Source organism: Schistocerca americana, chromosome 7, assembly GCF_021461395.2.
Source record: "Schistocerca americana isolate TAMUIC-IGC-003095 chromosome 7, iqSchAmer2.1, whole genome shotgun sequence".
Classification (NCBI taxonomy): Eukaryota; Metazoa; Arthropoda; class Insecta; order Orthoptera; family Acrididae; genus Schistocerca; species Schistocerca americana.
This window is the reverse complement of record NC_060125.1, coordinates 438,598,004-438,625,433: the sequence shown is the minus strand read 5'-3', so window position 1 is coordinate 438,625,433 and position 27,430 is coordinate 438,598,004.

Here is a 27,430-nt window from a genome sequence, read left to right as displayed (position 1 = left end):
CGATTCGACAGGAGATGGAATGTTCGTCCTGACAAGTTGGGGTGCAAAAGTACCTCGTCATCATGTCGATATGTATGTATGTTCAAATTGAATCAGGTGATGGGTGTTGTCACATTCACTATTTTCCAAGACCTTTTGGTGGATATCCTGTGTGGGATAGGTGTGTGAGAGAAATGTGTTCTACGTCGCCGAGTCGGCTGGTTTTCCAGAAAGGTGGCGCCCAGATGACAATAGCGGTGTTTTTCAAAAAGGCCCTCGGCTTTCTCTCGGCCGGAGGGAAGGTAGCGAGGACTGCATGAAACCTGCCAGTTTCACACAGTAGCCCCTGGGTCAGGACGGACAGGCTTTGTATCTTTGTGTTCTTCGAGTCTCGGTTCAGTGGCAGAGGGGTGCCCGTCGTGCACAGTATTTTACTATAGTCCGATCCACTAACAATGGCGTTTCGCACATCTCGAGGAGCGAACGGGATTGCATAGTTGACAATTCCAAGCGGCAGGTGCGGTACGCGCATGTACGTGCTTACTGCTTGAAGAAAGCGTATATTCCGTAAATTATGTCTCTAGTTGACTTAAGCAGACTTTATCACTTACCACCACAATCAGCGATGACAGCTTGCAGCAAATGGAAGCGAAATTCATTAAACAACTCACTACGGTCACGTTCAATGCTCGCATTAGCTACGACATTCACAGCAGACCGCTCAGAACGTAACGCTCATTGGCTATCGGAGCATACGTGACGTAGGTGCGCAGAACGAGCCTAAACTCGACCGCCATCGTTCATGACTCCAACTATAATTAGGTTACGCTTCCTAAGCTGCAGTCTTCCAAAGTGCATCTTCCAACGTGCACTATAAAATGAGCAAGCAGGCTGGCGGACAGTGGGCGATGCCTGCTGACGTATCAAGGAGCCGCTATTTTTTGGTGGCAAGCCTCTCCGTTGGAGTATGATTTTTCGTGGTGTTTTTGGAGGGCTAGTGTGCCGCCATTTGAAGACTTGTGACTGGCGCTAAGACCCGTGACCGACCACTGCAGCTTGGTGGGTTCGAAACATTCCAATTTTTCTCGGGGACTCTATTTTCTTTCGCATTCGTCTGTATATTATTCTTGTCAGCAACATGGACACATGAGCTATTAAGCTAACTGTACGATAATTATCGCACTTGCTGGCGCTTGTAGTCTTCGTAATTGTCTGGATGATGTTTTTCTGAAAGCGGATGGTATATCGCCAGTCTCATACACTCTACACACCTACGTGAATAGTCGCTTTATTGCCACTTACTCCATTGACTTTAGAAACTCCGGAATGTTATCTATCCCTACTGTCTTATTTGATATTCAAATGTGTGTGAATTGCTAAGGGACCAAACTGCTGAGGCCATCGGTCCCTGGACTTACGCAGTACTTAAACTAACTTATGCTAAGAACAACATACACACCCGCGCCCGAAGTAGGACTCGAACCTTCGGCGGAAGGGGCGGCGCAATCCGTGACATGGCGCCTCAAACCGCGCGACCACTCCGCGCGGCTCTTATTTGATCTTTAGTGTTCCAAAGCTCTTTTAAATTCTGATTTTAATTCTGGATCCCTTATCTCTTCCTTATCGACTTATGTTTCTTTTTTTTACCACGTTTTCAGACAAGACCTTCCCCCCATAGAGGCCTTCAATGTACTCTTTCTACCTATCCACTCTCTCCTATGCATTTAACAGTGGAATTCTCATTGCACTCTTATTGTTTTTTTTTCTTTATTGATTTTCGATTCCCCCAAAGGGGGCGGGCTGGCAGCAGCTTAGTACGCCGCTCTTCAGCCTACAGAATTTTTAAAACATTAGAAGAAGATAATAAACAACAAAAGCAGGCGATAAAACGGTGTCTAAAATTGTAAAACGGAGGAAAATTATGGGAACTTAAAACATAAAACAAAGGGTTGGCGATGCTAAGAAAATACACAGGAAGTGGACAGGCAAAGCAATAGACAGACAATTAAAAAACATGGTGACAGTCTGGTTTCTGTTTGCAACAGATATAAAAATCATACCCAGCGACAGTATGATTTCCGTTCGCAACACTTTGGAAGATGCACAACACTTAACACTCACTGGAAACACTGCGCTGAAAAGTTGACAAAAGATGACACACCACAGCCAAGAGCAGATTGAGGAGGGGGGGGGGGGGGAGGGACCTGGACAAATGAGGGGAAGAACAGGGGGGGAGGAGAGGAAAAACGAAGTGGGGGGGAGGAATCATTGGAGGGAGAGGACTCATAGGGGGGGGGGGGGCAGGGCAGATGCGACAGGGAAGGGGGAAAGCCAGACGATGGGAATGCAAAAGGACTCAGGGAAGAGAAATGTGACAGAGAGAGGGTAGGCGGGGAAAAAAACAGGATAGAGAGAGGGAGCCTGGGGAAAGGACAGAGGAAGGGAGGGGGAAGTGAGGATCAGAGTTGATAGGAGGGATAAATGGATGGAGAGAGGGCATCATCCGGGAGGGGGAGTCGACGGAAGCCACCTTGGGAAAGGAAATGAAGGGTGTAGAGATGGAGGGTAGATGGGACACAATGATGAAGGCACGGAAGAGGGCAGGGTATGGAGAGGAAAGGAGAAGCCAGGGGATGAGGGGGATCGAGGCGGCTGGAGGTGTAGAGTACGCAGATATGTTTGAGGAATAGGAGCAGATGGGGGAAAGGAATCAGGTCGTAGAGGATCCATGTGGGGGACGGGAGGCTTATACAGAAGGCGAGGTGAACTGCATGGTGCTCAAGGATCTGGAGGGACTTACAAAATTTTTTTTTTTTTTGGGGGGGGGGGACTCTTAATGCTACCACTCTTACTTTTAATTCACATTACTGTACGCTGAACCAACCTTTCTGACAATCATTTATTGTATAGAAATGAATGACGTCTATTCTTGCGACACGTCTGAAGGAACAGATGCCACGCATTCACGTAATTGATTCTGCTCGATGGGCAGTGAACCCAGACCCTTCAGGGCGAATGCACAACAATGTTCGACCTTCTGTGAGAATCTAAAAAACTCTGGATAGGTGGCATTGGGTGTGAATGTGGATCGGCCAGGGAGTGTGCCAACATAATCAGCGATTCACGATAAACACTGTGTCCAGGTGCGACAGTAGTTAACGAAACTGCCTATAAGCAGGCGGTCACGGGTTCGAATCCCGCTTTTGCACACATTTTCACTCGTCGGTGCTGATTCCGCATTAAGTGCTGATGCAGTTGTTATCATTAGTTCCTTCCCTTCTCTTTCATTTCACCACCTTCTGTCTTCAATTTACATAATAATCAGTTCTTTGTCGATTCCTTCACAATTTTCATGCAGCCATTTCGCCTTAACTTCCCTGCACTTAACATTTATTGCAGTCGCTGGAATATTTTTTCCGCTACCCATGGTTTCTTCACAGTTACCGTTCCTCGTAATTATGTTTTTCTTTCTAGCTTCTGTGATTGCCCTTTTTTGAGATGTCCATTCCTTTTCAACCGAACTGCCTACTGAGCTATTAATTATTGTCATATCTATAGTCTCAGATAACTTAAGCATGTCTCTTCATTCGTTAGTACTTCCGTATGCCACTTCTCCGTTCATTGATTCTTCCTCACTAGTCTCTTAAACTTCAACCTACTCTTCATCACCTCTAAATTGTGATGTGACTCTGTATCTGTTCCTGGGTACTCGTTACAATCCAGTATCTGATTTCGAAATCTCTGTCTGACCATGACGTAGTGTAACTAAAATCTTCCCGTATCTCCCGACCTGTTCCAAGTATACTTCCTCCTCTTGTGATTGCCGGCCACTGTGGCCGAACGGTTCTAGGCGCTACAGTCCAGAACTGCGCTGCTGCTACGGTCGCAGGTTCAAATCCTGTCTCGGGCATGAATGTGTGTGATGTCCTTAGGGTTGTTGGGTTGTTTTTGGGGAAGAGACCAAACAACGAGGTCATCGGTCTCATTGGATTAGGGAAGGTTCAAATGGCTCTGAGCACTATGGGACTTCACTTCTAAGGTCATCAGTTCCCTAGAACTACTTAAACCTAACTAACCTAAGGACATCCATGCCACAGGCAGGATTCGAACCTGCGACCGTAGCGGTCACGCGGTTCCAGACTGTAGCGCCTAGAACCACGCTGCCACCTCGGCCGGCGATTAGGGAAGGATGGGGAAGGGAGTCGGCCGTGCCCTTTCAAAGGTACCATCCCGGTATTTACCTGAAGCGATGTAGGGAAATCACGGAAAACCTAAATCAGGATGGTCGGACGCGGGAATGAACCGTCGTTATCCCGAATGCGAGTCCAGTGTGCTAACCACTGCGCCACCTCGCTCGGTTAAGTAGTTCTAAGTTCTAGGGGACTGATGACCTCAGACGTTAAGTCCCATAGTGCCCAGAGTCATTTGAATCATTTGAAAATAAATTAAATATCCGGCGCACTGTGACCAACGTTGCAAAATATGTATGCAGGTGTTACAAAATGTGCATGCAGGTGTTAGAGCGTTCGAGACGGAAGTGACACAGGCTTGTTTCGATGTTTGCTCGCTCGGTGCACAGGAGATGGCGCAGGGGCGGCGGCGTTGCCTCTCGTACCGGTGAGGATTAGCGGCCGAGACGCTTGGGCCCGGGTGCTCCTAGTATCTCGGGCGGGCGCTGCCGGCTGGCTCCCTTTGTTCCGACCTCTCGAGCGGCGAGCCCTCTACTCGCCGGGTTTTATACAGTGGCGCGGCTCATTAGCAGCGCGCCGGCCGCTCAGCGCCGCACCACGATCAACAAGTGGCGCCAGCCAGCAGGCACCAGCCACAGGTACCCAGCCGTCCCTACCTGCTGCCCTTGCAGCTCGTCACTCGGTCTCGCAAGGTCAGGTACTGGCCGACGCCGCTGGGAGCTTGACCGCAAGTAAACACAGCTCTTGCTCCTCTTAAAGAAAACCAAATACACCCCGGTGAAGAAAAAATGCCGCACTTGGAGGTCGGCGTGCGAGTCCTCATCTAAATTCGAGGCAAACGGTGATCTAGCAAAATTAGATCGGGCGCACTTTGAAAACACAGCCGGCCGTGGTGGCCGAGCGGTTCTAGGCGCTACATTCTGCAACCGCGCGACCGCTACGGTCGCAGGTTCGAACCCTGCCTCGGGCATGGATGTGTGTGGTGTCCTTAGGTTAGTTAGGTTGAAAGGTGGCTACACTGTGCCACTGCGCCAGAGAGTGCGCCAAAGAGTACTTTTAAGCCGCCTCCACAGTGCCTGTTTAGAGTTCGTGGCAGTCAGTGGTTGTTAAGAGATCGGAGAGGACAGTGCGTGTTAAGAGTTCGTGGCAGTCAGTGCTAGCAGAGAGCTCGTAGAGGACAGTGTGTGTTAAGAGCTTGTGGAGGTCAGTCGTACCCAGAGGTGCTAGTGGGCACTGCTTGCTGTGAAGTTGGAGTAAGATGTTGTAGTTAAGAGTGTTGTTCCTTGTTTTATGCAGTTATTTGATGGGAGAGATAGCAGATGTTATTGTGTGCATTTCGTCAATATATGAAGGTAAAAATTACAATGTTTTTTTTTATTAGTTGTGTATCTGAAATAATGTGTCACTACAGGTTCAGTCAACAAAGCATCTGGCTTGTGTTCTTGGATTAGAGTGTAATTGTGATTTTCTTGCGTAATTATAGTTTTTCTAAATTTCTTTTGTCACGTCAGTATAGTTGGTATTTAAAAATTCTTGTCTTGTTGGAAAAGAACCGTGCCAGATGTGGGCGTTGAGTCACACTCCCACATACGGAACAGTTACTCTTGTGCTTGGATTTTGTAGGTTTTATAGTTGCTGGGGACTTAATTAATTAATTGTGTTTACGAAAATCTACTTACATTGTTTGTTGCAGTCAGATAGCGTAATAATACTGGTCAGGGCCAACCGATAACGAGACTTGCGTAATCGGACTAACAGCTACTAAAAATATTTCCAATCTTATTTAATTAAGCCCCCATGCAAGGTTTAAGTAGTTCTAAGTTCTAGGGGACTGATGATCTTAGAAGTTAAGTCCCATAGTGCTCAGAGCCATTTTTTGAAAAGACAGGCACGAAAACGAGCTCGCAACACTGTCAAATCCTGCAGTACTTCGGAAGATAACAGTGGAAGGTGTATCGCCCTGGAGTACCATACCAGCTGTTGTAGCTCGCTGAGTATGCAGCGACATCAAACCTACATTTACCAGGGACCTATGATTTGAACCCCAGTCAGGTTTCTTTTTTTATCTTTTAGATATCCGTACTCCAGTTATCTTCGCTTATAAACAGGGCATCGTTTTGCCAAAAGCCTATCACATGACTTTGGGTTTGCTGGCTATCTAATTGTGGTGTGCGTACTGTAAGACCTTCGGTACACACACCATCAGATTATTTGACTTGTCGCTCTAACGAAGTAGGCGAGTGTCAGAAATATGTCTCGTGGTCTTATCGTGGCGTGTTTATCTTCTGCCGTTAGGTCAGACGATAGAAATGCCACTTGCACGCTTAGAGTAGCAGATTGACGGTGACCATCTTTAAACACAACTTGATTAATTTTCACACACATTTATTAAAATAATAACAAGCATAAAATTACTTGATTCTGGATGCTATTTACAATTGACAATCTGAAGTTCCTTTGGTCTTGGTACGTTAACCTTATTCTCACATATCTCTGATACTTGACAAAGTGTCTATACATTTATCTTCATGGCTATGTACAGGAATATGATAATCTTCTTAGGTGCAGGCTGAAATTTGACTATAGACTGGTACAGACTAATGCAGACTAGTACAGACTGGTGCAGACAAATGCAGACTGACTAATCGGAGGTCTGTACACTCGTTATAATACCTCACGCGTTCAGGTATCACTGCGTGAGTGTGATCCGCGAGGAGAAAAGGTTCTACGTTGCATGGGGGCTTAATTATATATATATGATGAATGCAAAATACTTTTTAATTTTTTAGTAGCTGTATGTTCGATTACGTAGTGTCGTAAACGGTTGGCCCTGACTAGTTTTTGTACGCAATCTGACTGCATAGAACAACAACAAAGAATGAAATGTAAATTCTCGTTAACACAATTAATTAATTAAGTCCCCAGCAACTATAAAACCTACCAAACCAAAACACAAGTGTAATTGTTCTGTGTGTGGGAGTGTGATTCAACGTACACATCTGGCACAGTTCTTCTTCAACAAGACAAGAAATTTTAAATACCATTTATACTGAAGTAATTAAAAGAAAATAGAAATACTATAATTGCGCAAGAAAACCAGAATTACACTCTAATACAAGAACACAAGCCAGATGCTTTGTTGACTGAACCTGTAATGACGCATTATTTACGACATTAAAATAATAAAAAAAACAGAAAATTTTGTTACCTTCATATATATTGACGAAAAGCACTATGATCATTACAATATCTCCATTAGAACAACATCTGCTATCTATCCCATTAAACAACTGCATAAAACATGGAACAAGCACTCTCCACTACGACATCCCAGCAAGCACTCCCTACTACGAGTTCTCAACAAGCACTCTCCATTACCACATCTCAACAAAAACTTTTCTCTACGACATCTCAGCAAGCACTGCCTACTACGAGTCCTCGACAAGCACTGCCAGTGGAGGCGGCGGAATAATACTCTTTGGCGCAATCTCTGGCGCTGTGGCTCAGTGTAGCCACCTTTCAACGTTAGCAGCAATCTCATTGACTGCGTTACATATTAATACGCGTATCGGCGGAAGCAGAATTTGGTCCGTCTCTAAGGCAGCGCCATCTAGTAGTGCGGAGATGGACGAGTGCTGCGCCTGCGCTGTTGTGCTTAGAGGGGTGCGCTCTAGTGGGAAAGTTGTGTACGCGCTGACTACGTGGAACTATGTACACAACACTAATAATAATGAAATGGTGTGGTGCGGTGGCCCTCAACTATGTACCCTCAGACTCAGAGTTGAAATATTAAAAGTTTTGGCTGATTTCATTGCCTAGGGGTTGGGATACATAGTTGCTGCATTACAGGCCAAATACTGCTGAGTCTACAATATGAATATACACATGAATCGAATGTTCGAAGTTTCCTATCTCTCGCCAATTGTGAATTTTGAATGAATAGACATTTACAAATGAAAGATTGCAATTAAATAAAATCTGCGGTACTATTTTAACGACTTTAAATGGTGAGTACGATAGCAGAAGTACCTTTAAGAATGCCCTTTATTACTGTAAAACACTTATTGGTGTCGATGGTCCAGCAATTAAATAAAATATAAGTTGAATAACAGGGGAACAATAGATTCCTACTTTACGTAGTTATGAGCAACCACATGGCTCGCGAGATATTCACTTCTAAACGCATCCTACGTCTTCACGGCAGAAGCCACGGAACTCTCACAAGTGCACAAGTCGGCACTACGAAATATTTCTATCTCCCGCTACCAGGCGCAAAACTGCTCCACTCTCCAAGTCTTTCCAGCGACTGTGCGTCCGTCGTTCCATACTGTCCAGCTCTCTCCCGTACTCTCCGTGTCCTGTGCGACTGTCGCTGTGATTGGCTAGAGCACTCCCGCCCTGTCTCTAAGTCAACGCACACTCATAAACATAATGAAACACATTCCAAACACTGGATTTACATTTAAATAATTTGAAATTAAATAAATATTTCTATGGCTAGGCCATAAACTCCCTCTAACACACATTACTAAATACATAAACAAATTAAATAAACATATATGAAAGGAATAGCAACAAAAGGTAGGCCAGTAGCCTAACGTCTCTGTGCTTTCTAAAACACAGTAAATATTTACCCAGTTTCTTCATCAATAGTATATATCGGATATAAACAAAGACATAGGTGAATAAATATATTTATAAGGATGCTGCGACCGCTTTTTCGTGTAACTGTGGAGTACTTATGGCCTGACACGATCGATAGTAATTGGCCAATTTGACCTCCCATAACTCATGTACTATTCAAGTTACATGCCTGAAATTTATACCAATTTTGGTTTACACTAACAGCTTTCTAAAGACACTTTGGTAGACAAAATCGGATGAAACGTTTAGATTTTGGAAAATCGTTGCTCGGTGTTACTTGTGTAATTTATTGTCAGATACTAAACTTTAAACTAATAAAGGTATTGAAAATCTGATTACACCATCAGAATAGTCGTGCAAATAATGGAAATGTACATGTTTCTTTTTGAGGTATCATGATTCGTCTGGCTACTATTAATTTCCATACGAACTGTGAAATGTCTGCCATTATGGTTTCACAAAGTCCGCCATCTTTGGCACTACCGGCATGTATCCTTCATCGACACAGCGTCACCATGGAATTTCCAGCCAAACGGTCTTTGGACCACGTGCTGGGGCTGCCCCTCTTGTCTGGCACCATGCAGTCAGCCTGCCGAGCGGCCCGCACCGTCACGCCGACTCCGAACTTGGAATATATTCAGGGTGCCTCAACTCGCCCGTTATATCACAGCTTTCATTAAACCGCATGGATGTGTCTACTAACCACGTAGTGCACAGCTGGTCCTGTCACCTTCACGTAGGTCGCCTTCCCGATAGAGTGCACAAACAATGACTACACTTACTTTTGGTGCTGAGTGCATCCGATATCCAAGATGCTGCTACTGCTGTTCGTGCGCATGTTGCGTAGTACCCTCAAAGACGCCATCCCGATAAGAATGTTTCTCATCGCCTGGAGCAATGCCTTTGGGAAAACGGTTATCTTTGTGTACAAATAATGGACAGAGGTTGTCCAAGGACTAGACCTACTCCACAAACAGAGGACGCAGTTCTTGAAACCATTCACCAGTCGGCGAAGTACCCGTGATATGGCAAGACAGTTCCATCTAAAAGACTGGTTGTTGGAGTGTTGAACGGTGAAGAACCGCATCCATATCATTACGCGCTAACTCAACACCAGCAGCCGGAAGACGTGTACGATTTTGTGAATGGCTTTTGCACCAAGTGGAATAGTAAACATTTTATATATACCGTGATTTTAACTAACTAATATAGCTGCATTACATTTACATCTACATTTACGTGATTACTTTACTATTCACAATAAAAGTGTCTGGCAGAGGGTTCAATGAACCACCTTCAAGCTGTCTCTCTAGCGTTCCACTCTCGAGCGGCACGTGGATAAAACGAGTACTTAAATTTTTCTGTGCGAGCTCTGATTTCTCTTATTTTATCGTAATGATTTTTTATCCCTATGTAGGTGGGTGGCAACAGAATGTTTTCACAATCGGAGGAGAAAACTGCTGATCGAAATTTCATGAGAAGATCCCGTCGCAACGAAAAACGTCTTTGTTGTAATGATTGCCACTCCAAGTCATGTATCATGTCAGTGACACTATCTCCCCTATTTCACGATAATACAAAACGAGCTGCCCTTCTTTGTACTTTTTGGATGTCATCCGTCAGTCCCATCTGATGCGGATCCCACACCGCACAGCGATGCTTCAGAATAGGGTGGACAAGCGTAGTGTAAGCAGTCTCTTTAGTAGACCTGCCAATGAATTGCAGTCTTTGATTTGCTCTACCCACAATATAGTCTATGTGATCGTTCCAATTTAGGTTATTTGTATTTATAATTCCTAAGTATTTAGCTGAATTTACAGCCTTCAGATTTGTGTCACTTATCGCGTAATCGAAATTTAGCTGATTTATTTTAATACTCATGTGAATAACTTCACACTTTACTTTATTCAAGGTCAATTGCCACTTTTCGTACCATAAAGATATATTATCTAAATCATTTTGCAAGTCGTTTTGATCATCTGATGACTTTACAAGACGGTAAATGACAGCATCATCTGCAAACAATCTAAGACAGCTACTCAGATTGTCTCCTATGTCGTTAATATAGATCAGGAACAATAGAGGTCCTATAACACTTCCTTGGGGAACGCCGTATATTATTTCTGTTTTACTCGATGACTTTCAGTCTCTAACTACGAACTGTGACAGGAAATCACTTGTGAAGATGTCAATCTCCATAACAGCCATTATTAGTTGGTACACAAGCCACATATTCTCCACGAATGTGCCTTTCAGGCACGTTTTGGCATAAACCTGTGGGCTGTAATTGTGAGAGGAGTGGTTTTGGGCCCTTACCTATTGCCGAACAAGTTGAAGGAACCTCTCGAATGTTTCGTTGCAATACTTTGCCTGATGCTTTAGAAAACGTTCCACTTGGCATTAGGCGACAGCTATTGTTTCAGCTTGATGGTGTACTGCCACACTTTGGAATGATTGTGCTTAACTGTTTAAATGAAGCGTTTCCAGGGAAATGGATTAGTAGTGATGGTACAGTGTTCTGACCTCCTCATTCCCTGGACCTTAATACTCAAGATTTTTATTTGTGGGGACACTGAAAGCAACAGGTTTATGCTACTCCAGCCATGGATCTACATGACCTAAGAGATCACATGCCTGCTGATGCGGCAATAGCGGATGCAGGCCTGACGGCCGCGGTGGCCGAACGGTTCTAGGCACTCAGTCTGGAACCGCTCAGTTGCTACGTTCGCAGGTTCGAATCCTGCCTCGGGCGTGGATGTGTGTGATGTCCTTTGGTCAGTTAGGTTTAAGTAGTTCTAAGTCTAGGGGACTGATGACCTCAGATGTTAAGTCCCATAGTGCTCAGAGTCATCTGAACCATTCGAACTCTTGGTGTCAAACATACGAGGGTCGTTTGCTACAGCTGGTAAATTTCCACGAAAGAAGGGAACACGTATGTTGCGCCTTCGAGGTTGGTAACCTTGATATTCAAAAGATCGTATGAAGGAAACCAACAATGGGCAGCGTACGGTTCATTGTTGACAATAGTCTGAATTGGTCAGTGCGTCGACTGCGATTGAAAATGGAGAAAACCGAGGTTTGTGCTGCTACTAAACTTTTTCGTTTGAATTGCTAGACTGCCGCACTAATCACAGAACTGAAAGAAGTTAATGCGGACTCTGTACCATCATGAAAGACAATTTACTTTTCGATTAAAGAACTCCAAGGTGGCCAGACTGAGAGGTGTCGTGTATAATTTGGTATCTGAATCGATTGTGAGCGAGTAGCGATATTGTAAAGGTGTATCGCAGAGATTAGGTTATTATCTTTGGTGCATGCGAAGGCGCAGTGGACGATAATGTTAAGCTATGTTAGGGTGAGGAAGCAATGGTAATGTTATGTTTCAAATGTAAAGCCTCGATTTATCAATGTGTGATAATATCAAGATTTTAACGGAAATTGATTTGTGAAGGAGGTTAATGGAACTAATTGTATATCAGAGGTGGAATGTCAGAGGTAAATATTATATTGATGTTTTTTCATTATTGCTGCGCTATCTGACTAACGTGGTTATTGTACTGAGAGTTGCTAGATTTGAAAGATAGGAAAGTGTATTGTTTGGATGTTAAGACGTTCATTAAATTTAAAATCAGCCTTGAGCACTTTTTCAGAGTATACAAAAAAAGCTTTGTGTTGTCAATTATGCCCATATTTCATTTTTTACGTGCCTTTCTCTTACAATTTTTTATTGATCGTGGTTTTTTCAAAAGCATACTTCAATTTGTAACTAACAGAGAACTCATTGCACCTCACGAGTGTCTCTGTATACATATAGCGATTTGCAGCTTTAGCATAGCGGCGCACAAGGTAGAGCAGTACTGCAACACGTTATCCAGATTTGCGCAGAATAGAGGTGAGGACTAAATATTTTGATGTTCTTTTTTTATTCAATCGGGTCCAACTTCTGCCATTCAGAACCAGTTAGACTTTTTGTACTGTGTATCACTTTAAGTTCTGGGATCTGGGATCAGTTTTGCAGAACTAATTATCGTAGGTTTTAAGTCAATTATTCAAGCAGTTTATACGGTTCAAAATTCATGCAGTCAGGTTGTTAACTTCTACAGTAGGAATGACTTTCCTTTACACTACGAATGTTAATTATTATTACAGTGCAGCTTTGCTTTCACATTATGACAGTTCAAGTTTCATTACGTCAGTTCATTTATTATTACAGCTCAGATCTTACTATCAGAAACAGATTTTCCATGCATATTTTTACTTATTACTTAAAGAGGTCAGGACACGCACCGCGCGCACTGGTCGTCCAATTGAGGTCACCACAACCGAAAACACTGACAAAATCCATGATATGGTAATGCAAAACCAATGAATAAAAATTTGCGAGATCGCTGAGACAGTAGCCATCTCGATTGAGCGAATGCATAATATCCTGAGCAGAAAACTGGCTCTAGAGAAGCTAGGTGCGTGATGGATGCGGTGAATGCTTACAGTCGACGAAAATCGATCCTGCACATTTCATTACAGTGGCTGGCGTTATTTAGTCGCAATCCTTAAAACTCTTTGCGCCGATTAGTGACTATTGATGAAACCTAGATTCATAATTACTCACGAGACTTAAAACGGCAGACAAAACCATGGATAAAGGCTTGTGAAAGTGCTCTGAAGAAGGCAAAGAGAATTTTGTCAGCTGGTAAGGTGACGACCACTGTTTTTGGGATTCCCAAGAAATAATCCTCACAGATTACACGGAAAAAGGCAGAACCACAACTGGACCCTATTGCGCATGATTGTTGGTTCGTTTGAAACTTGCTTCGGCTGAAAAGTGACGAAGGTTGGCACCAGAAAAGTGTTCTTTCACCAGAATAATGCCCCATTCCACACAAGAACGATGACAATGACGAAAGTGCATGAATTGTGCTTTGAATTCGTTCCTCAACCATTATATTCATCGCAGTTAGCCCAAAGTGACTTCTTGTTGTTTCTTAACTTGAAACTTTGGCTTACTGGGATGTAATTTACATCAGTGGAAGTGACAGTTACAGTCAACGAGTATTTTGCAGAGTGTGACAGTACCTATTTTTACCGATTGAATGAAAAAGTTGGAAGATTGCTGGACCTCTCAAAGAAGACTATGTCGAGAAGCGAGGTGAGTGGTTTACAAAACAAAAATTTTTTCTTACTTTTTTACCAGACGTATCAAACCACCCTTAATACGAGGGTTGGAACTTAAATAGTGGCAACTATTTATTCACAACCGATACAAAAGAGTTACATGTTTGCATCTGTTACTGACCTTCAAAGTAGTCACCAGCGGTGTGGACGGTGTAGTATACTGTTAGCAGATCCTGTTTTATTGATGGTGGGAATGAAGCGGTCTTCTGCCTGTCGAATCTCTGGAACGGTTCTGAAGCGAATGCCACGAAGTGGTTCCTTCTTCTTGGAAATTAATTCAAAGTCAAAAGGACTTAGATCCGGGAAGTATGGTGGATGGTACAGTACCACCCAGTCCCATCGACCGAACAGAGCAGCCACAGCTTGCGCTGTGTGCGCCCGCGCATTGTCGTGAAAAATAATGGGTGGGTTGCGCAGAAAGTGTTGCCGCTTCTTCCGAAAAGGTGGTCGCAGGTGATACTCCAAAAACGAACAGTAATACTGTGCATTGACGGTCTGCCGTGGAGAAACGTAATGCGTTAGGATAAAAATGGCTCTGAGCACTATGCGACTTAACTTCTGAGGTCATTAGTCGCCTAGAACTTAGAACTAATTAAACCTAACTAACCTAAAGACATCACACACATCCACGCCCGAGGCAGGATTCGAACCTGCGACCGTAGCGGTCTCGCGGTTCCAAACTGTAGTGCCTAGAACCGCACGGCCACTCCGGCCGGCTGCGTTAGGATAACACCATCACAGTCGTACACGAGAATCGCCATAACTTTCACCATACTGGGGCTCTGACGCACTTTCGACTTTCGCGGCAACCCATAATGACGCCATTCGTTGAATTGGCGTTTCAGTTTTGGCTCGTACGGGGTGGCGCATGTATCATCCAATGTTACGACACGGCGTAAGAAAGCCTCTCGTTCGCGCTCATAGCGCTCCAAGTGCGTCTGAACAGTGTCGTAACGCATCCATTTCTACATTTCCTTCAAGTCATGCGGAACCCATCGTGATGCAATTTTTCGCATGCCCAGGTGTTCCTTCAGGATGCGAAGCCCAGCCGTATACGCTCATCCGGTTTCGTGGACGAGCTCACGAATCGTATGGCGTCGATCACTGTACACTAATGCGGCAACAGCATGCACTTCTTCTTCAAAGACGCTAGGACGACCTGCTCGATGCATGTCTGCTACAGTTTGCCGACCTTCGTTGAAGGCTTTTACTCAACGTGCCACAGTTCTGTACGGCAATGCCGATTCCCCGCACGCCTCTTGAAGACCTTGATGACACTGTCGTGCTGTACGACCTGTGGCACATTCAGTCTTGATCCAACTCCGTTGTTCCTGTTTCGAAAACATAGTGAGACCGTTACGTTAGACCGCTCGCTCACAAGTGACTTTGTTTCCGTAAATTGTGCGCACGCCGGTGACGTGGGAATAGCGAATCCATTTGCTCGGAGGTAAGGTAGGTATGTCAACAACGTGTGCTATCAGCGACAGTAGGACATTTCATTGCATAGTGTCTCCACAGCAATGTTGCCACTACGTTACAACCTACGTATGTGGCAGGGAGAAAACCCTCTACCACTGAAAGTCATTAGTGATACGAGGTAACCTGCTTGTATGATGCAGTGAACAAACAGCTCTGTCAAAGGCAAGAAATGGTCAGACAACAGCTACACAAAAATATGTGACAACACAGATTATCGAACATTTACAATAATTTATTACAAGAGATGTTGCGCTACCTAACTTTAGTCTGGAGAAGGTGCATGGCAGTAGTTCACTTGCACTGAATTGTCTTTAACTCTGGTACAGTCCTGAATCCAGCAAATAATAACTACGATCACTCACAGTGTCCAGTGACTCCTCTTGGATAGGGTCGTAATGAAGTCTTGACGTTCTGTTGATAATCTAGATACTGAAGCTAGTGGTTGAGAAGAGCCACGTGTCTGCTTATGTCCTCGTTTGGTGGATAGACGTCCACTTGGGATCTATTTGAGTGACGCATGGCAGAAACGTAACTTATCATACAATGAAGACTTTTACTACCGGATGACATAGTTCTAATGAGTCTTCCTGGTTTGTATGACCGTGGCCGAAAAAATTTTCGGCTCCTATGTTTCGCCCAGAGCTCCCTGGACGTCTTCGGAGATGTTCCTGGCGACACTGAGTCGTGCCAACTGACGAGTCGAACATCAGAGAGCGACATAAATACACTACTGGCCATCAAAATTGCTACACCAGGAAGAAATGCAGATGATAAACGGTTATTCATTGGACAAATATATTATACTAGAGCTGACAAGTATTTACATTTTCACGCAATTTGGGTGCATAGATCCTGAGAAATCAGTACCCAGAACAACCACCTCTGACCCTAATAACGGCCTTGATACGCCTAGGCATTGAGTCAAACAGAGCTTGGATGCCGTGTACAGGTACAGCTGCCCATGCAGCTTCAACACGATACCACAGTTCATCAAGAGTAGTGACTGGCGTATTGTGACGAGCCAGTTGCTCAGCCACCATTGACCAGACGTTTTCAGTTGATGAGAGATCTGGAAAATGTGCTGGCCAGGGCGTCGAACATTTTCTGTATCCAGAAAGGCCCGTACAGGACCTGCAACATGCGATCGTGCATTATCCTGCTGAAATTTAGGGTTTCGCAGGGATCGAATGAAGGGTAGAGCCACGGGTCGTAACACGTCTGAAATGTAACGTCCACTGTTCAAAGTACCGTCAATGCGAACAAGAGGTGTCCGAGACGTGTAGCCAATGACACTCCATACCATCACGCTGGGTGATATGTCAGTATGGCGATGACGAATACCCGCTTCCAATGTGTGTTCACCGCGATGTCGCCAGACACGGATGCGACCATCATGATGCTGTTATCACAACCCGGATTCATCCGAAAAAATGACGTTTTGCCATTCGTGCACCCAGGTTCGTCGTTGAGTACACCACTGCAGGCGCTCCTGTCTGTGATGCAGCGTCAAGGGTAACCGCAGCCATGGTCTCCGAGCTGATAGTCCAAGCTGCTGCAAACGTCGTCGAACTGTTCGTCAGATGGTTGTTGTCTTGGAAACGCCCCCATTTGTTGACTCAGGTATCGAGACGTGGCTGCGCGATCCGTTACAGCCATGCGGATAAGATGCCTGTCATCTCGACTGCTAGTGATACGAGGCCGTTTTGATCCAGCACGGCGTTCCATATTACCCTCCTGAACCCACCGATTCCATATTCTGCTAACAGTCATTGGGTCTCGACCAACGCGAGCAGCAATGTCGCGATACGATAAACCGCAATCGCGATTGGCTACAATCCGACCTATATCAAAGTCGGAAACGTGATGGTACGCATTTCTCCTCCTTACACGAGGCTCCACAAGAACGTTCCACCAGGCAACGCCGGTCAACTGCTGTTTGTGTATGAGAAATCGGTTGGAAACTTTCCTCATGTCAGCGCGTTGTAGTTGTCGCCACCCAAGTGACCAGAAACGGGGGACAATCCCTAAGATGGGAATTTGGAGGGCTCTTACTTGCATGGCCTTTGTGCAGGAGATGCTCCAAGAAGTGGTGTAGTGTCAGACTGTATTGTATTGTATTGTATGTTAACCGGGGGCCTAGAAACGACGAAGAGGCTCCGTCCCCGCCACAGCCGCAATGGTCCACAACCTCACGACGACTACTGCAGTCCACTTCACCCTTCCGCCGCCCCACACCGAACCACTCTTTCAGAGTTATTGTGCTGTCCGGCCCCCGGTGGATCCCCCCAGGGAACGTCTCACACCAGACGAGTGTAACCCCTATGTTTGCATGGTAGAGTAATAGTGGTGTATGCGTACGTGGAGAACTTGTTTGCGCAGCAATCGCCGACATAGTGTAGCTGAGGCGGAATAAGGGTAAACAGCCCGTATTCTCCGAGGCAGATGGAAAACCGCCTAAAAACCATCCACAGACGGACTGGCTCACTGGACCTCGACACAGGTCCGCCGGGCGGATTCGTGCCAGGGACCAGGTGCTCCTTCCCACTCCGGAAAGTCGTGAGTTCGGCCCGCCCGGTTAGCCGAGCGGTCTGAGTGTCAGATAATGGTAAATATGGCTAAACTACAGCTCACAGCTTCTTGAGATTCGACTATAACTCACATCAAATATTAATGAAAAGCTGAATAAATTTGCGATCTCAGAAAAATGAGGTGCAACCAGTGAAACAACAGTATCTCAATATCTTTAAAACTACAGACGTTAATGTGGTGTCACTACCAGACACCACACTTGCTAGGTGGTAGCCTTTAAATCGGCCGCGGTCCGTTAGTATATGTCGGACCCGCGTGTCGCCACTGACAGTGATTGCAGACCGAGCGCCACCACACGGCAGGTCTAGAGAGACGTCCTGGCACTCGCCCCAATTGTACAGCCGACTTTGCCAGAGATGGATCACTGACAACTACGCACTCATTTGCCGAGACGATAGTTAGCATAGCCTTCAGCTACGTCATTTGCTACGACCTAGCAAGGCGCCATAGCATTTGATATTATTTTATGAAGCATGTACAGTCAAGAGAGATGTTCTACAATTATGGATTAAAGTTAAGTATTACAGCAACTGCGTCAGTGTTTCTAAGTTCTCATTTCCTTGTAATGTTCCAGACCTCACGCCAATCTGCGTGAGCTTAAAAGCGTGCATTTCGGTCTCCTCTAGCAACACAGTGTTGGCTCTTCTGCCAACACTTCAGTTAATATCTCAAAGCGAATAAACATTTTCACAATGACCGTCTGAATTAACAACTTTTAATCGCTTCACGCCATTTCAACAAAAGTTTTCTCCGATGATAGCATTGCATGATCGCTGCCATCTCTGAAAACTACTTATCTGTATCTGGTTTATTTCTCGATTTATTACGCTTTTATATTTTTTTGTTACATTAATGTTTGTCAGAACATCGCATTCTGCACATTTACACAGCAAATGAATACAGAACCAGTACCTCATATTTTGTCATAGTTGTGTTTTTATTTAACGAACAGTTTACTATTTTGCCAGTAACTTTACTTAAATGTTGATTGCAAGTGCCATTAAAAATCTGTGCTATTTTAAAAGTGGTCAACTGCATGTGATAGTGAAGATCACAACTGAAAAAACTAGAAGACACTTCTGTCAAGAGGACATAAATAATCGTTTAAACAATTCTTAAAGACAATGAACAACACAATTGAAAAGAGAACTAGAAGACACTTCTATCAAGAAGGCATAAATAATTGTTTAAACTATTCTTAAAGACAATCTTTTGTCATTTATCATGTGCACATTCATGCAAGAATGCTGGTGGTATTTACTTATGAACCAACTAGTACTTATATTTATTGTAAATGATCTGAGTGTAACCGAATGTTTAAGATATTTCTTTATTTAAATATTGTTGCAATGCATTAGTTTGGTCCAGGAAGTGATGAACTTGAATCAAATCATGTCTGCAGAGCATAAGAAAGATCCGTTTTTGCTGGGGATGACTTTCAGCCAATGTTAAAGCAGGTAGTAGCGGAACACAACAGGAGTCAAGTGGAGATTGGGACTTCCTGAGTGAAGAACTCAAGTGAGCGATTCTGGACACCATGACGAGTGCTGGAAGGAGGCAGACGTGCCTGAAGTAACGAGGGATATCTGATCAAGGAGCTGCTACCATACTTTAACTTTTGAAAGGATTTATATTTCGAGAATCTAATCGTGCTCCAAAGTGGGACTCTTTTTCCGCTTGAATTATGGAACAAAGGAGAGTTCCATAGTATCAGTCATTATTCTATGTGTTGCATGTGTCAGTTGTGAATCACTGTGTTGAATACTGAACTGTTTTGAACTGGTATTTCATGGATTGGGATCAAGAAATGGATTTAGTTTTCACATATCTTTGATGAGTATTTAGTTAGGGGATTTTGCTACCATTCTTGTAATGGTGTCAACGTAACTTTACTGGATTTGATGAGGGTAATTTTTCCTGTACTTTAATTGAATATTGTAGGACCACTTCCCATTTATTTGAGACGTCCTTTCCTGAATAAACATTGTACAAGATAGTTCACTGTCGTCTACACGAATTACAGATATTAGAACAGAATCCTTGTTATTAAATTAATAATCCAACTTTCATTTTGTAATTATATGTATTTTATTAATTTGCAATTATAGTCAATGCATAGACTATTTAAATGCAGGATCACAGTAACATGTTATTATTTGCAACAAATCAGCTACAGTGCATGAAAGCAGATGTGCACAGCTCGACCCTATGACCACACTGAGGTATTCTTTTTAAACAGAGCCATGCGTAGCCCATGAACCAAAGCTACAATCATTATCACGCATAGTTGCAACTGGTTTGCTTGTATAGGATGCTGTTATGTAGAGCAGCTACAGTCTGCACAGGATATGGTGGACAATGCGCAGTGACTAATCTTCGTCCAAAGTGCTGGGTGAGTTCATTTGTTTGTTCAGAAGGCCAATCAATGATGACAGGTTTGAGGAGCATGCACTGCAATCTTTCTCAAGCGATTTTAGACAAACTATTATTTCGTTAATGGTCATAGATATTGTGATACTTCTGTGGGAGTAGGACATTTGGAAAAGTTTACAATGAAAAATAGATGTTGTTATGGTTTTGTGTTTGGTGCATATTACATAATATGTTGTTGAGGATGAAATTTACCTAATATTGAATTTTTCTTTTGAGGTGGGTAGAGGTATCTGTCTGTCACCAATTTCGAGAAAATTGATCTGATGTAGCGATAAAGCCAGAGTGAAATATCGACAACATTCCTCATCTTTCATAAACGGTTTCAGATATCAAAATGAGATTTTGGTAAATGATAGCACACAAAGAGGAGATATTTTGACATATTATTACTATGTAAAACTTCATTACCTGCCATGTTATTCCAGTAAATACAAACTTTTTCGATGAATGAATGTAATTTTCAAGGGCCATCGATAGCTGGTGAAACGAAAAGCGCTATGAGTTTTGGAACCACATAAGTGAAGACATAATCTGCTTTTTTGTACCGAGCATGTGGTTTTTCATAAGATACTGACCTTTCTTTTCCTCATTTCCTCAATATAAATAAACCACTGTTTCACACAATAGTGAGGTGAGACTCGGCTGTGTTTTGGCAAAAGAACTAAATTTTTAACATGGAAATCAGAGAAATGTGTAGGTTTTACTCAAAATTCCCCACTCATGACGCTTCTCTGCATTTTCAGGGGAATTCTTTTTGCATGCTAACGAAAGCAGAGATGACGGTAGATCTTTTTGAATGGTCATCATGCAAATATGAGCATGGAGGGGCCCCACTTAATATGTCCAATTATGTGAGTGTAGGCTTCGGTTTAGAGCTGCACTTCCCCTCCAGTGCTTGGCATTTCCCCTAAACGCCCGCCCGTAACCCCCACCACTACCTCTCTCCCCAAGCGCATCCTGCCATCTGCGTAGCTACCGGCCCCAGCATTCTGCGCAGACTATACTCATAAGCAGTAACCGCTAGGTACCGTCGCACACAGAACAAGACGCACTGCCTGATATTAACAAATGAGGCTCACCAGATCACAGTCCTGTCGCGCAGATGACACGACCGAAAACAACCAATGAATACACCTCAGCAGTCTGCAGCCACGATTAAACCTTGCGTGGCAGAAGTCTTCGATGCAGCGAGACAACACACATCTGGACGACACTGTTCAATAATACCGTTCCTGACGGTGCGCAGAACCCGATAAACAGCCAGTACGCCCCGGCCACTGCAATGCGCGGCGCCTGTGCCCTCTTCCACACCAGGCGACGTACCAAAGAAGAGCCCTACCGCAAGACCCGGCGACCAAGACCTGTCTTTCTCTCTCCCTCCGTCATGCGGCGTTAAATCCTCACTTTTACTTTTCGCACGCCTCCAAAATGGCCACAGCGAAGACCATCGCACCTCGGTGTAGCAACATGGTCATTGACTGCTTTCATCGCTACCGATCGGAGACGGTGCACGGCTCAGAATCATAATCCGTGTTACGTGTGCCCTCCGTGGCCTTCGTCTATAACTATGGTGGCCTCTTCGTTGGTGGGCCTTGCCATGTGGTGCCCTCTCTGCGTACTGTAAGGTGACCAGACGTCCCATTTGTAACAGGACTTTCACCTTTCTTCCTTATGTGTCCTGTTGTTCCGACACGTTTTTAACGGGACCCCAAATGCCGCCTTTTTCTTTAGACCCTTATTTGTCAATAACTTTAACTTTTCAATTTCGTTCTCTCTGGGTTTTTATTTATTTTATGCCTTAATTTTAGCTCAGACGTTTCTCGTACTTTCTTAATAAGAGTCAGGCGCAACTCTAACTTTCAGGGAAACACAATCGCTAGCTGTCGCGTTTTAGGTATGAAGTTCCCTTGGCCCTTGAGCCGTAACGAGAGTGGGGAAGTCTAAACGTTGACTGTATACGGAGAGAAGACTTGCCATTATCTTGCTCAATGTTGACAGCCTTGGCCATTTTTTTATGCTAGAAACGACGCACTGAAGCAAAAAACGTTTTGTGATAGCTCGTTAATGTTCAAATGTCTTGCTTATCTGTATTAGTGTATGTGAATTAGTTCACATTGTGAAACATTCCTTTCATACTATTTAACATGTATTTCGTGCTGTCACGCTTAATTATTCATAATTTAGTTTTGCACTTCGTGTTTGTCCCCATTTTGTGGCATACAGTCACATTAATGTAAGCATTCAATCCTATGTACATTACCTACATTTTGTGCTCCCAAACTTGCTTTCGCTCTTTATCATCTACATGAGTGAGTGAGTGAGTGAGTGAGGGAGTGTTTTATGTTGGATTTGTCTTATGTATGGTAGCAGTACAGCATGTGGCTGTCTGCTGTGGTAGCAACATTGTAGCCAATGTAGCTTTCTCAGCCAAGGCAAAGAGATTTGTACCCTTTCGGTAGTCATTCGATAAAAGTTAAGTTGGTTGCGGAAAGCACCCCTCTGGCCTTTTCCTGGGGGAATTTCGCTGCAGGGAGAGAGTGCTCCCGACACTCGGGGCTGGACCTTTGGTGGATGAAGACGGTACTCTTAAGAACAACTTGAGAACGATGAGTACATTAATGTGTGATAGTGTGTAGCTACTGTAACTGATGTACATGTTTGATCTGATAGTTTATCTTCAAGTTCAAGAGTGTAGTCACGAGTATATTTTCCGTATTTAGTAAAATTTTCTGATACTTGCTTTGCATACCCAGGACACGTGGTATAGGAAGTTCGTCACTCCAGCACAGATTTAAAATTGAGCTGTCTGGCTTTTCTTTTTATTGGAATGTGTGAACTTTTCTCGTGCGTATGTGTTTTATTTCTTCTGCTTTTCATTTCGTTTCAGTTTTAAGATCATGTAGCTTTGTTCGTGCCACATGGTGGTAATTTCACTGTGTGTAATTTCAGTACTATCTTGAATAAGATTTATTCTTAATTCCGCATGATATTTTATTGCTATTGGTATCTATACGATTTACATCTGTGTTTTTGCAGTTTTAACGAGTCTTAATACATTTGCTTTGTTCAGGCAAAATTCATGGCATTTGCGGGTGTTTCACGCCAGCGTAGCTTAGTTTGATGTGCAAGGTGATGCAGATAAATTTCTTTGTCGTAAAGTGTTCCATAGTGTTCTTATTCACATTAATTCAGTCATACCAATAGGGATGAATCTCTGAGCCTCCCACTTGCTTTGATGGGCAAAATTCTTTTTATCTCTACTCTTGTGTGTGAATTGTGTGTGTTTGTGTGAACTCTCCCCATGTGGGCTGAAGATTTCCTTTTCATTTATCACCGCAATGTACCTCAACATTCAACACAATAATAAGTGAGGTAATGAATTAAATAACAGGCAAAGACATATCGTAGTTTAGAATTATTTTGTGAATTTTTAATGTGATGTTTTATTTTAATATACTATGTTAAACTGTGATCGCTGTTTCTCAGACGGACCCATCTCCTGCTGTATGATTATTTTTAGTAAACCACCTGGCGTTTCTGAAGCGCAAAAGGCGCGCCTTATATTCGTAGACTTCATTTGATTGTCTTATTCTTTTTGTTGAGTCTTAAGCTCCTGATTTCAATTATTTGATTTAACAGTTGTATTTAAATTGTTTCCATGTGCTCATTCCATGTGTTCACTTGGGTCTTTTTATTAATATTAACATGTTAGTTGAGATATGGAGAGAAGACTTGCTATTATCTTGCTCACTGTTGGCAACTATGGCGTGATCCTCGTATTGACAATTTCTTTTGTATGGTAGAAACGACGCACGGAAGTAAAAAGGTTTTGTGAAAGTTCGTTAATGTTCAAATGTCGTGCATATCTTTAGTAATGTATCTGAGTTAGCTACACATTGTGAGATCTCATAGATTGGCAGTAGCTGCACACAGCTCGGGCTTCTAATTTCTACCGGAAAGTACTACCAATAAAAAGTGGACAACAGCTTTCAGTAATGAGGTACGGCGATCTTGTGCCAGAGTATTCAACTGTTTGCTTCGTTCGAGACACAAACGTGCTTGTTAATATGGGGGGAAAATGTACTTTCTCTGAAACACTTGTAGCAAAATGCAACATCCAGGAACGCAGAATGTACTTTATGTCGTTCAATTTTCTCCGCTGAACATAAAGGACTTGCCCATGAAACAGAACACATGTAGAAGAGGAAGCACATGTTGGCAATTTCCGCGAGAACTTCCAGTAAACTTTCTTTGTAAGAACGAATAGACCGCAAACTGAGCAAGATAAAAGGTTTGCTGCTGAAGAAGGGCTGTTTGCGTTTCATACTGCAAAACACAATCATTCATTCCGTCCAATTGGCTGCACAGCTCTTACCAGTAGACTTTTCGAGAAGATATTTGAGGTTCCATGACAACGTGGCAGTCGATTTTAGTGAACATTTTGTAGCCATATGCAAGATATGAAGTGCAATCAGAATTTGAAGATGCTAAATACGTGTCTGCGATGACTGATGCATCAAATCACCAGGCATTGAATGCAAAATAATTTCTTTTCAGAAAATCGCTGGAGCAGCAGCAGAATTGTTAGCTAGTTACGTCTTGGGAATCTTAAGAAAGAAAAATTTAGTTGAAAAGATAGTCGTGTTTGGAGCAGGTAACTGTAACACTAATTCTGGTGGATACAAGAGCGCTGGGACGAACATAATTTATTCCAGATTGAACACTGTGCTCAGAATGAACATTCATGGCATTGGTTATGTAGCCCATGCGGTATACAACGATGTACAAACAAGTGCAGACATTATTCCTATCGATATAGAAATTATAACAAATACAATATTTCAGTATTTTCATATTTATACTGTTTGTATGGAAGAATTGAAATCATTTTCTGATTTTCTTGCTACTGAATATAAGCAGGTTCTGAGTAGCGTTAAAACTAGATGGTTGTCATTGCTACCAGGAGTGACAAGACTTATTGATATGTATGAACCTCTGAAGTCTTTTTTCATGTCTAGGGATAGGTGTCCTACATCGCTGAAAAGTTACTTCTTCGACTTAATTTCACACAAAGCCAACTGTAAATGTTTTCAGTTGCAATCTAAAAGTCGGAAAAAACCAAAATTTCTGCTGCTGAATCAGCTGAGGAAGCAGAATTGCTTAAAGAAAAAACTGATAACGGGAAATATAGTAAGTTTCAAACTTCAGTTATTTCTTCAATATCAATTAATTTATAAAAAGAGGATGTTTTCAATCAATCGAAATTTGAAACTATTATAAATTTATTTTATGGCACTTTTGAAAGCTATTTGGAAAAGTGGGTTTCTTCATACAAGGCTCTGATTCCATTTCATTGGCTAACACTGACAATTTGTGTATCTTCGAATCAGGTTTTAAAAAGACTAAATATTCTTAAGGCAAAAGATTCAGGTTTAGCGATTCAGGTAAATGAAGGTCAATTGCTTGATGAGTTAGGACATGTGAACAAAACTGTTTCTAGAATACTTGAAGAATGGGAAAAAATAATATGAATACTGATAAGAGATGGTGTGATGTATTTCACATACTCAAATATGTAGGCATTTCATGTATAAATATAGAGGTTCTTGTAAGCCTGCTCTTACTGTACCAGGCACAAATGCTGTTGTGAAAAAGAATCTTTTCAGTTGTTAGCTCCCTTTGGATTGATGGAAAACATTGTTTCACTAACGAAGCTATTGAAGTAATTGCATTTGTTAAGACTTATTTTCAACACGTTGGTTGTAAGAAATTCTACAACCCGCTATTAAGCAATTCCAAACTCTTGCAGTATACATGTATTCTGAAACGTACGAAGTTAATAGTGATGTTCCGTGTTGAGAAGCCACAAAGTCATGTTCAGCAGTTATTTGATGCCTATGGTACTGTTTACTGTTTCTTTGGTATTTTAAATTCTGGCATAATTCTTGGTAATGTTTGGTGTATTAGAATATGATTTCGTCTTATGATATGTTTATTTTTAAGTACTTTATTAAAATAAGTGTCTATTTGCGTGCATAAACGTCAATTTTCATTTGTATGATTAAAGAAGTGCTGACTTATATGAAGCATACTTTCTTTGTAACTAGTGTCCTGTTTTGTCCCATTTCTTCATTTCTATTTTTCAGAAATATAAATATCTGGCCACGCTAATGTAGGACCGTGTCACGCATCTCCCGAGAGGACAGAGCAAGCACATTTGCACCATCGCCAGTGGGTACTTCCACTCAGTTATGTAAAATTCAAACATGTTTGAGGTACTAACTATTCTAAGGAAATTATTTGTGTCTTTTGTGGTCAAAAGAGCCACTTGTCACTTGCAACTAAAAGATGATACTGTGCGTTTGGTTGGAGAGTTAACAAATCGTATTACCTTTTAGTGATTCTATGAAGATGTTACAAACATCCTGGAATGATGGAGAAGGGCAAATATATCAATTTGAGGTAAGGGACCCCGGTCCGGAAACTACCGTGTCGGAAGTCATGAGAGAAAATCTTCCGGCATCTCTGAACGTTGACCTTTTCTACTACAACCAGAACGAGGAAAAAACTTCAGCAAACATGGGCTCTAAATTGCGTGCCTTAGGAGCTATGAGCACATGTTTATCTTAGCTAATGTGAAACACATATACTGACTAAGCGGTCATAGATATTAAATTATGTGTTTTAAGGCCCATGTTTAGCAGCCAATTTTTTCTTGTTTTGGTCCATGCAGGCTCCTACCAAAAATGGAAAGTTAAGTACTTGCAGTAAAAGAGGTCCATCGTCGGAGGCCTCAGTACAATTTTCGCTTATAGCTTTCTACTCGGACGTTATTGGACCAAGTTCTCTCACCTCAAATTGATGCATTTAACTTTCTCCATCATTCCTGAAAATTTGTAACATCATCACGGAGTCACCCTGTATACATAATTTTGTTGCGTGAA